The 11,161-nt window shown below is 38.1% G+C and overlaps 1 protein-coding gene across 1 annotated transcript in view; it reads left to right on the top strand.

Annotated features, from left to right (window-relative positions):
- The window catches only part of PIGM (phosphatidylinositol glycan anchor biosynthesis class M), a 36,469-nt gene that overhangs the window by 1,307 nt on the left and 24,001 nt on the right, over positions 1 to 11,161 (top strand). The window lies entirely within an intron of this gene.

The following is an 11,161-nucleotide window of genomic DNA, read 5'->3' as shown; positions in this document are numbered from 1 at the left end:
CTCCTCCACACAGCAGCAGCCTTCCTCCTCCTCCTTCCCTCTCCTCCTCTTCCTCGGCGCTCTGGGCTCCCTCACCGAAAACAGCGGCCAAGAAACTGCAGCTGCCAGCAGACCTGGCAGCAGCCCCTGTAAATGGGATTAGGCAACACTGGAGGGCTGAGCAGGAAGAGAATGTGGGCTAATGGGATAGGGGAGGGAAGGAAAGGGGGAGTTGGTGGGGAAACTGTGTCGCCTCCTTCATATTTCTTTACCGTCAGCAACAGGGAATCTGCCTCTTCCTCTGTCTTATGCTGGACACCTCATGTATTTTTTTCATTGAAAACTAGGGAGAGCTTGTGCTCTGCTGGCACTGAAGACTTCCCTGAGCAGTGGAACAGAGAGAGCAGAGAACAAGTCTGTTTCATGCAGATAGGAAGAAGCCCTGAGGACACCTCAAGACACCCTCGGGACTGTTTTGCTATGTCCTAGGCAACTGCCTAATTTGTGAAGGCCTCGCATTGGCCACGATAAAAGAAAAAGATCAGGTCTGTCAGTCTTAACTTCCCCATCACCTGCAGACAAGAATACTTTGCTTTTGCAAGGGGGTTGAAATTCCCAGGACTCAACATTCACAAGAACACAAGATACTTAAGAGGTTAAGCTTTGGTATATTCCCATTTGAAAGTGTCTTTTCTGGAAACAGTAACTCTTATGACAAGAATGATCTTGCAAAAGAATCCTCTACTGCGCACTGCACCTTGTGGAGTGTGTGCTGGTAAATCACATAATTCAAGCAGAGAGGTTTCCATGCATACTGGGTCATCTTCACCCTTACTTGTTCTACCTCTCTCACATCTCAGAGAGCCTCAAACCAACATTATCCTGCAGGAAGTTTGTTATTATCAACTACTCACTGCAGCTACTTTTAAGCTACTCTTTCAAACTGCCGCAGATGCCTTCAGATACTTTAACAGAGGATGTGGTAAATCAGCTTAGGCAACGATAGGGAGTCACAGTGGCCACAACAAGATGAAGGAAAAAGGATAGAGCTGATCTGGACTTCTTGGAGAGCTGAGGAAAGGAAGACATAAGTTTGATAATGGTCCTAGAATGAACACCAGAATAAAGAAAGGTGATCTCCATCCCGAATAGGAATGTTTTTCAGGGACAGAAGTAGTAAAAGGTGAAATGACACAATAAGAACCATCAGCTCTGTTCAATGAGATCCACTGGCAGCAAAGAAAAGAAGCTCTGTAGCAGATAGATATTGTGCGTCTCAACTTTGATAGAGGAGAATAATTTAGCATGTCACAAGGAAAAGGAAATGTGAAAACAAATGGTGTGGAAAAGAGAGAACTCTGGAGTTTTGAGGTGGAAGAGAACAAGGGAAAGAATTCAACAGCATGAGCATAAAGTGAAGAAGTATCAATGTTGAAAGTAGTTGGCTGAGGAATTTATTAAGCCAAAGAATAAACAGAGAACTGAGAAAAGACCTGTTTCCTACTAAAATTCACTTGACATACAGTAGCATCTTGGTGAGGTTACTAAAGTCAGATCAAAATATTAATCTTCCAATAGATTCTCTGATTCAGCCCAGCCCACCGTTGAGAAATGGGAACCAGCAATAAAGATCTCAGTCTCTAATTTCCCCAGCTTTCACAGACATCCCAGACGAGCAGCACTGCAGTGTTCAGAGTTCAGTGACTTGACTTTGTAAGTCTGACAGGTGCACTAGAAGACAAGGGAAATGCCTCCCAAGATGTGCTAAGAACACAAGTGACACCCTTGTGGTTGTATGGCATCAAAATAAACTCAAAATCTTATTTATCAGACAGGTGTCTAAATTTCTTTTTCAGAGTAAAATGGGAACTGCACAAAATATAATTCAAATATAATTTTACCCTTAAAGATGGATAGGAGGAAAATCCTTAAAAATATTGATAGTGCACATATTCTTTCCACTTGCTCTGCCAGCCAACACTTAACGTAGTAATTGTGTTAAAGGGCATAAAAATCAAACACTAGCAAGTTTCCAAAAAGACCAAATATTTGTTTTCTTACTCTGCCTCTTTTTGTTGCTAATGTAAGGGAGAAAAGAAACCCCCATAAAATGAAACTCTTTTGTACTACAGTTCTTGGACTACCTACATGAAGTTGTTCAAAATATGACTTCAAACTGCCTACTTTCTGTAAGGTATTCTGCAAATAGATCTTGGTAGCAGTTATGTGTCATTGGAAAGCTCCCCAACAAAGTGACTAATTTAGGCAGCAACATTTTCCAAGCTTTTATTTTCTGAGAATGTCCTTAAAACCAAGGGCAGAGGCATCCCCAGCTGAGTTAGATTTTAATATATAAACCTTGCCTCCAATTTTGCCTTTGCTTTAACTTTGTTTTAACCATTCTGATTATTTTACAAGTAAAATACAAACTCGTATACTAATAGGCAAGGTTTATATATTTTCTTCAAAAATAATCAAATTTTATTAACATAAATGCCGTTCTGAAGCAGAGCAATTACTTGGGCCCACTGAAGTTAATAGGTGTTTCTCCAGGAACATCAAAAGGAACTGTATTCCACATAGTTTTTAATCTTGTCTTCAGAACCAGAGGAATAACTTAAACATCTCAGCGATGTATCTCACAATTACAAACTTTCTATACTGAAGCACACCAAAATTTTTTCAACTTCACCAGCATGTCCACTGTCTAAATGAAGTAGAAGCTCGGAACTCTAATGAGGTTAAGCAGAAGAGAAGATCAGAAACAACCCAAGAAAATTTCTTTTTGCCACCACTTTGTGGTGAAAGAGACCCTGGGCTGGACTACTACCATAAATGCAAGTAGAAAGAAAATAATTTCTTTACAAAATATGTAACAGGATATTCTCATTCTATTGTAGTTGGGTGTCTTTGTTCAACGGCCTACAAAAGGCTTTACTTTATAAATTACTTACACATCTTTCCCATGTTGAAAGTCATCACTTATCTCATATACAACCAGCATTAGCCTCCCCAGAAAGCACGGTCTGCCAGAAGAGGAATGGCCTTTTCAAAATGCAAGGCAAAACTACTCATTAATAAAACAAAGATGATGGGGAAAGGCTGCCAAGGGGCAGCTTTATCTAACGAGGCAATAAAGTACACATGATTGAGCAAGGTGGTGACTACAGTTTCTGTGTTTAGCTTGCACTGTCAGTACAACTCAGGCATTCCAATAATATCATATGCACATGGCATTTTTAAGTAAAAATATTATGTCAGGATGTGTACAACAATCTATCTGGACATGATCAGAAATTTTTCTCTCTGTCCTGCTGGCCAATGCTGTAGCATTATGTCAGTATGCTGCCTATATCCATCAATTTATCTTGTCTTATGCCTAGACTAAATGTTCTTTGGTGTAAAGACATGCTGGGCAAGCTCTTAGCACAGCATGATCTTGTTCCATGACCAAGTTTTTAAAGCTTTAGAGCATTATAAGCAATCACATTCAAATTTACTGAAATAATGTAAACATGCTGGTCAACTAGGCTCTCAACACTGACATGAGTTAATACTGTGCTACCTTAAAGTATAAAACCTGGATTTTTTTCGCTCGCCGGTTAAGCGCAGAGACAATCCGCTTACTTTAATTGAACTCATATATTTGTGACCCTACCAAACCACAAGTGTTTCACTGCCAGGCTCTGAGCAGGTACCTAGTGATTCCAGGCCCAGTCTTTGGCCTTTGTGATGAGATCTGAACACCTGCTCCTTCAGGAGTGAATTGCAATCAATCTATTTAATGTAGGTCTTCAAATGTCATTGCAATGATTACAGGTTGCAGTATATATTTTCTAGAACTGAACCCAGGACTGACTTAGAAACTTCACCACTTTCTTCGTGGCATTGTTTTTAAGCTCTAGGAATTTGGTTTGTCACCTACCTTCCAAACCAATTGAAACGTTAATTACCTTTGTCAATTTATGATGATGATGATCAAAGCTATTGGTACTCTGACAGTTAGGGACGGAGTTAAAAAACAACAAAAAGATGGTTTCTAAAACATAAAAGAAGGAAGTAGCTAAAAAGAAATCTGGATTTAACAAAAAGAATTCTGATCTGACAGAAAAAAAAAAATGAGTCATGGACAGACAGTTTCACGGGAATGCAAAATTATTAGAAATAAGGAAAGCCCATATTTCCATAATCTTTTTTTTAAGTAATGTGTATATATATGTACACTCCCACAGAGAAAACAGTACAATTTATACTTCAAACTTTAATGGAACAAATTTTATCCCTTACTGTTATTGTAATAGAAAATCCACAGCTACATAGAATTTGATATCAATATAGTGGCCCACCAAAGCTATCCATGGAAATCCAACAGCTTCTCTAGACAAAGCAGAACTACCTCAAGCAGTTACACTGTAGTCCTGACAATTTATCCAGTTCTAACTTCACCCAAAAGAGGGCAGGCTTTCTCAGGCAAAGAGAGAGAGGCGACGGTAGCTGGCTGACACACTACTACAATTTTTTTCTCCACCTGAGAGTTACCACAGCTGGCTATATACCATCATTTCATCAAAAAGTGGGAGTGTTTACAGAAATGAAACATAGCACATCACATTCCTTCAAAACTGCCTGGAAGACCTGTGATTAATAAGTCCTGATCTTACAATAAGTTACAAGCTGGAGAAATCAATCAAGCATGGAGGAATAGAACTAATCTGCAGGGAAAAGAAAAAAACTGTGGAGGTTTGAGTCAAATTTGGATCTCATCATACCAACATCCTTGACTCAAGAACTTGACTCAACTTCTGAATCCTGGTCTTCCAACTTGCAAAATAGCTCTTGGGGATGCTTTTTCATTTTGTGTAAAAATATTATTATTGACACAGAACAAATCCTGAGTTCACAAAATGGGATATTTTGTCTCTGCTTCAGATAAAATAATTAAAATAGGAGTGTATTGCTCTCAGCATCTCCTATCACTTGGTATTTACAACACTCTCCCCAGAGGAAGAGATGAGCAGTTTATAGGTTAATATCTACATCTTCACATGCCATATACTTCACATAGGAGTGTCCAATTACTGAGCAACTTCATACAAAGTAAGGAAAGAAAACACAGTGATTGTGGTTTTGTATATTTAGCTACAATGCTTTTAGACCAAGCTACTAGCTTAATTCAATCTGACAGTAGTCTCAGGTTAAAAAAAAAAAAAAAAGGTTTTTTTGTGACTAAACCAACAAAAAACTCCAATAAACCAAGGAACAGGCTTTTTCCCTTCATTCCTCAAGAAAATCACTCAGGCAGGCCTGATTCATAGGCCAATACTTGCTCAGATCAAAATAGAATAAGCCACTTACTAAGGATTCGTTAGGAAGAAGACATTGATTTAGAATCCTTTGGCATGAAAGGACTAGAGAAAGGAGGACTCAGAAGCCCTGTAAAGGGAGGGAGGAAAAAGCACCATGTATGAGAATGCCATGGTTACAGACCAGAACAGATTAATTGTCAAAAGACCTCATAACAGAATTAATGGCAGACACCGAGAACTAGCTGGAGGAATAATTTGTGTGGCAAAGAACTGAGCTGATAAATAAAAATAATGCAGCAGAAGAAAACAAGGAGAAAACAAACAAAATCAAAAACCGTCACACTGGTCACAGCTAGCAGGGGGTGGTTCTGGCAAGCTGTTGAAATGGTTTTGGGGGAAGATATCTTGAAGTTTTCATAAGGAGAGACAAGGGAGCAACTGAGAAATTTTGAAAAGTAAAAGTTGTCCCTTATTGTATCTGATCTCATCCTCTATATACAGAGACAGAATTTCTAGGAGCTCCTGTTAAATAGGTAAATGCCAAAAACACAGAACACAGGCCGACTTTTGCAGGTTTTTGTCAGTTCTCACAGGTGTTTTCTCTTACTAAGTAACAATTTTTCTAAAACACACGTTTTAGACTGCAAGATAAGCTTACACATACCACTAAAGTACGAAAAACTGTGGCAGCTATCAAGCCAGGAAATAGCTTCCAATGTTAGCAGCACACCATCATAGGTAGCCTGCAAGTAGCAAACTTGCCTATGCAAGCTACTACTGAAATTGCCCACTTTGCTCATTCCCTCCAGCAATCAGAGTTGATGTGACTTAATCTCATTAATTCACTGAGCTGAATGCACTGGAGAAAAAGAGAGCTCAGCAGTTTAACAGGCTTCGTTCATCATTTTTCTTTCCTTCCCCCACCTTTCATTTTGAAGTTCCCTCTATCATTCGTGAATTCCCTGCCTCATATCCACAGACAATACAATAAAACAGCTTTTTCCCCCAAGGTTGCTTTGTTTTTCCAAAGATTTAAATCAGCCAGAATCAATTTGCTGATTGTGCATCACAAACTGAACCAATCTACATCCATTTATATCCAAGTACACAATAAATACAGTCATTCTCTCACAGGAAATGAACAGAGTTTTCATTCTTCTAAACTCTACATAGCATTCAGGCTAAAAGGAGAGCTTTATTTTTTAAATCATATTCTCCAGAAACTCAAAGGACTAAAAATTACAAAAAGGAAATAAGCAGGTGCCTATGTTGGCTAAATAGTCCCATTTAACAAAAACAACAAAAAAGTAATAGAACCACAAAATAGGGATGTGGGTTTGCTGGGTCTTTTTCAAACCACATTATAAACTCAAGTCCTTCCCAGAATGCGCTTCTTACCACAAAGATTGTTTTACTTCAGCCTACAAGATTATTAGCAAATATTCAACTTCAATACAATTTCTCCAATGTTAAAGGAAACATCCTTAAATTCCGAAGTATAGATATAGTTTAAAACAGTTGGCTGAGAAAACAAATTATATTTATTTTTTAAAAAGCACCAAACCCTTGGCTGTATTATCTCTAAAATCATAACAAGCTATTTATTTTTGAAAAACAGTGTATCTAAACTAGATAGATTTAGTACTTCAAAGCAGTGAGTCAGAATACTTTAGACAGTCAAGAAAAGTCTCACAAAAATCCTGTATCATAATACTTGCCTCAGCTTTCAATATTTGAGAGTCAGTGAGTAAAAAATGCATCTTTCTCAAATTATACTGTAATATCAAGCCACTTTGCAAGCAAGGAAAACTAAGTAACCTTGAGCTCATAGCCTGAAATGCCCAGGCAGTGAGGTAAAACAAGAAGGAAATTAAAATATGCAAGACATGCAGGAAAAGAAATCTAATTTTGTGTCCTCTCTTTGCAAACTTTCTGAATTTTGGTACTCTGCACAGTATTATTCTCTAGTTAAAGAACTGCTTAACACAAGGATATATGCATTTGGCTTTGTCACTAGATTTTATTTCAAATACAAGAAGCAGACAGTGAAGCCTGATGAGGTATGTGACAGATAAAATGCTTAGCATGAAAGAATTATTTTCCCCCTAATATAGCAAATAGTTAAAACTTGATTTTTTGCAAGAGAATGGAGACAGACAGAAGGAGGAAAATAAACTGGTATTAAAGAAAGCAGAGCTTTGTTGTGCTAGACTGGGAACTGAAATTTTATGCAAGACTATCAGGTGACCGGCATGAGATTTGTATAGTATAAAGGCTTATCTTGTATGGGAAGAAAGAAAGATATTTAGCCATTGGCCTGTGGATAACAGAAGAGAGAGAGATAGGGGCAAATGAATAAAGAGGTCCTAATAGTGAAGGCAGGAAGGTACCGTGAATACACCCAGACTGAAAAATGTTCCACAGTGGGGAAGGACAGTACTACTTATTTAATAAGGAAGCAGAGTGAAATCAGATTTCACTATCTCAACGAGTCTGTATGCCAAATGAAGTTTGTGCAGCTTCCAATGGTAAAGCATGAGAATGGACTAAGATGAGAGAGAGGAAGCAAGGAAGATAATTCAGAAAAAAAGAAAGAATTGATCCCACTTTCTCTGCAAATTGGTTAGCTTTTCAGGATAAAATTAATGAAACAAAAACTAAAACTAAATTTAAGAACATTAAAAAAAAAAATGAATGCTATAGAAAAGAAGAATGAACCTGGCTATTCACTTCAATAAAGAAAAGAAAATTAAGATAAGACTCAGGGAGTCACAGGAAACCAAAAGACTTGGAGATTCAACCAAAAAAAAAAAAAAAAAAAACCAAACAAAAAAAACAAAGACCAATATAGGTACAGAGCAGAAAGAGTCCGCTGTCACCAGGCAAGAACAACCAGTCTTTAGTTGACTATAAATAACAAGGGAACAAGTTCTAAGCAACTTTCAGATGGGGAGAGCATGGGTTTATATCTAGGAATAAGTTTATCTAGCAAGGAACAAAACTGGCTGCAAAATAGGAAAAGCTAATTTATTAGTCTAAGCCACAAGAGATTTCAGGGAGTTCTCTAAAGGCAGAAAAAGCCACAACAGGGACTCCAAAAACCTGAGTAAATGGCTTTTATGTGTCAGAGGGAACTGAAATTTACAGTCATAAACTCATAGCAATGTTCATAGTTCTTTCACACTTCCTCTCTTATGCATCCTGTCATCTGATAGTGCTACAGGATGCTAATGCAAAGGTTCTACCCTGTGCGTTTGACCTCATGGTACTACTTGTTCTACATGCACCAGTCTGGATATGTAGTATATGTAACAGATGTCATTTTATGCCATTATAATGCACTTACATCTAGCATAAATTCATCACAGAAAGTGGTTTCATATTTGATAGTGGAAGAATAAACAGAAGTGAAATCTGGCTTCAGCTCAGTTCACCTCAAAAGCTCACCAAGCACAAAGCAGCAATCAAGATACTTCCTTTGGTGTACAGGAGACATTCAGGAGTAATTCAATGATTGGGTCCACAGACTCAGCCACAGCTCTTCCCAGCTGATGTTTCCTTTCTGAGTTCTTTGGAGTTTATTTCTACGGCCATATTACCATTTCAGTTCTCATCAATTGGAAATATTTTTCATTCTCCTAAAATATCAAAATTTGCAAACACATAAGAGGAAGGACCTTGAAATATGGAACCAACCCTGCAATTTAGACTGATAATACCTTGCAAAGCAGCAATCACTTTCAGCAATCACTTTCACAGCAAGCTTCATCAGACGTGAAACTCACATCCCGGAAGCAAACAGCAGATACAGAAATGTAAGTACACATGCCAACCTAACCACCTTTTTAGCCAACTAAATATCATTCTGAAGAAGCATGTTCCAGTACATTGTTACTAATGTTCTAAATACTGTCTAAATACTGTAATACTGCTTTGCCAGTCACAACACAGCTATCGATTGTCCTCCCCAGCCTCATCCCCAAGGCTAAACACAATATCCCAATAATTTGTATGCAGGCATCTGTGAAAATGGAAGGTCAGTATTCATTAACTAGAGCAAGAAGAGAATAAAGTAATGAGCTTGAACAGATGATGATTAACAGTAACATGAAAATGTTTCAGTTCTAAATATCATCAGGTAATAATGACATCATCACAGGGTACAAGTGCTGCATTCAATTCCATCCTCTTCACTCTGGCCTCTCTCCATTTCACTACCCAGCACTTGGGCAATGCTACCTGGATAGCCTCTCCATGCCAGCAATTCAGAGGGAAATGGATAGGACAGAAGTCACACTTCCTCCTCCTCCTTCTACACAGTGCTGATTCCTGACTCCCGCAGTCTGCAGAAAAGAGAGGAATTGCTACTCAGTAGGGCAGTCTGTGGATGCAGAGAGGAGAGCGCTTTGAGGCAATGACTGCATGTCTAAGCAGCCAAATTTACACTGCAGTTTTCATTCTGGGACAAAAATCCTCCAAGAGTAAGTCCTACAACTCCAAAGAAATTAGATGCCTTACTCAGCTTTTGCTACAGACTGTAACAGAGGCGCCCCCACCTCACAGGCCCTTCCTTCCTTCTCAAGTCACCATTGTCCTCCTTCCTAAAAGTGAAAATGCTGTCATAGTTTTTACTGATACCAAATATTCATAGCTTCATCCATCGGCACGAGGAGGTGAGGAGGTTTGCAGTTTCAACATACTAAATTTTCTGCAATATTCCAAGATCCTTCTTTGCCCAGCTGTCTTGCCAAAAAAAGACATTACTATTCTCATAGTGGAAGCCAAGTGTCTCTAAAACATTATTAAAGCAGCCTAGCAGAAATCATCTCTAGGACAAAAACACCATAATTAAGAGGCAAGAAATCAGGTTTGACCTTTAAAAGTTCCAATAGGTTATTTAAAAGGTGATATTTCTTCCTTTAGAAACAAATGATCACTTAAACAAATGCAACACTGATGTCTGAACCAAAAAAGCACCCCTACCAACAAAGAAACCTAAGCATATGGTAAAGTTCAACTGGCTTCACTTAACATTGAAAAAATATTTTTGAAGATTTTCTTGGAACAGTATCTAAAACATTACAATTAGACATGTGAAGCAGCAAAAAAGGGAATGCGAAAAGGAGATTTTTAGGGCACACAAGTGGGACACAATGCATGATAAATCTTTTTTCAGATCCTTACCTTTTCAAAAATGTGTTTAATTAAAAGAAACATATTTGCATTACTAATGCAGATTAATTTGCCCAGGTTGCTCAGGTCACCAAATGCTTTGTGATTCATAATTATTAACAGTTTTAACTGCCTCTGAAAATTAAATTAGACTACTTGGGAAAAAAAGTCAAGAATCTTCACCATTCATTTTGTAACCAAACATTATTTACTGCATTCACCTTTAGGTACCAATTTACATAGTCCTTGTTACCTATACCAGTGGGCTGTAATACGAAGGTTTGGGTCCAGGGTCTTGTTTGGCTGTCTTTTGTTCTAAATAAAGAATTTCACTTTCTGCAAATTGCCAGAGGCTATGACAAAAATACCTCTTTCAGGAAGGCAAAATGGGAAAGAATTTCTTTCTATTTGCTCTGCTTTACAGCAATTAAGTTACATCCAGGACAAGCAGATAAACTATAGAATCTTCCCAATTTATTTCTCAAAGAGATGGGGAAAAGATTGAAAGTATGATTATCAGAGAAACATCTCCATTACAGACCATTGGAGGGCTCTAACTCCTAGTTATGCTGCTGGCAGCACAAGTCAGTTATGGGTTGCTGAGAAACTACCTTCTTCCTTTCCCGTGTTGTTCCCCTCGTTAAAAACATACTGGCTTCACAAAGTGAGTGCTAATTGACCTGAAAAAACTCATTTCTTGTGTA

This window comes from Corvus brachyrhynchos, unplaced genomic scaffold (genome assembly GCF_000691975.1).
Source record: "Corvus brachyrhynchos isolate BGI_N302 unplaced genomic scaffold, ASM69197v1 scaffold595, whole genome shotgun sequence".
NCBI classification, from domain to species: domain Eukaryota; kingdom Metazoa; phylum Chordata; class Aves; order Passeriformes; family Corvidae; genus Corvus; species Corvus brachyrhynchos.
Note: the sequence above shows the minus strand (reverse complement) of the source record. Positions and strands in the feature narration are given on the sequence as shown.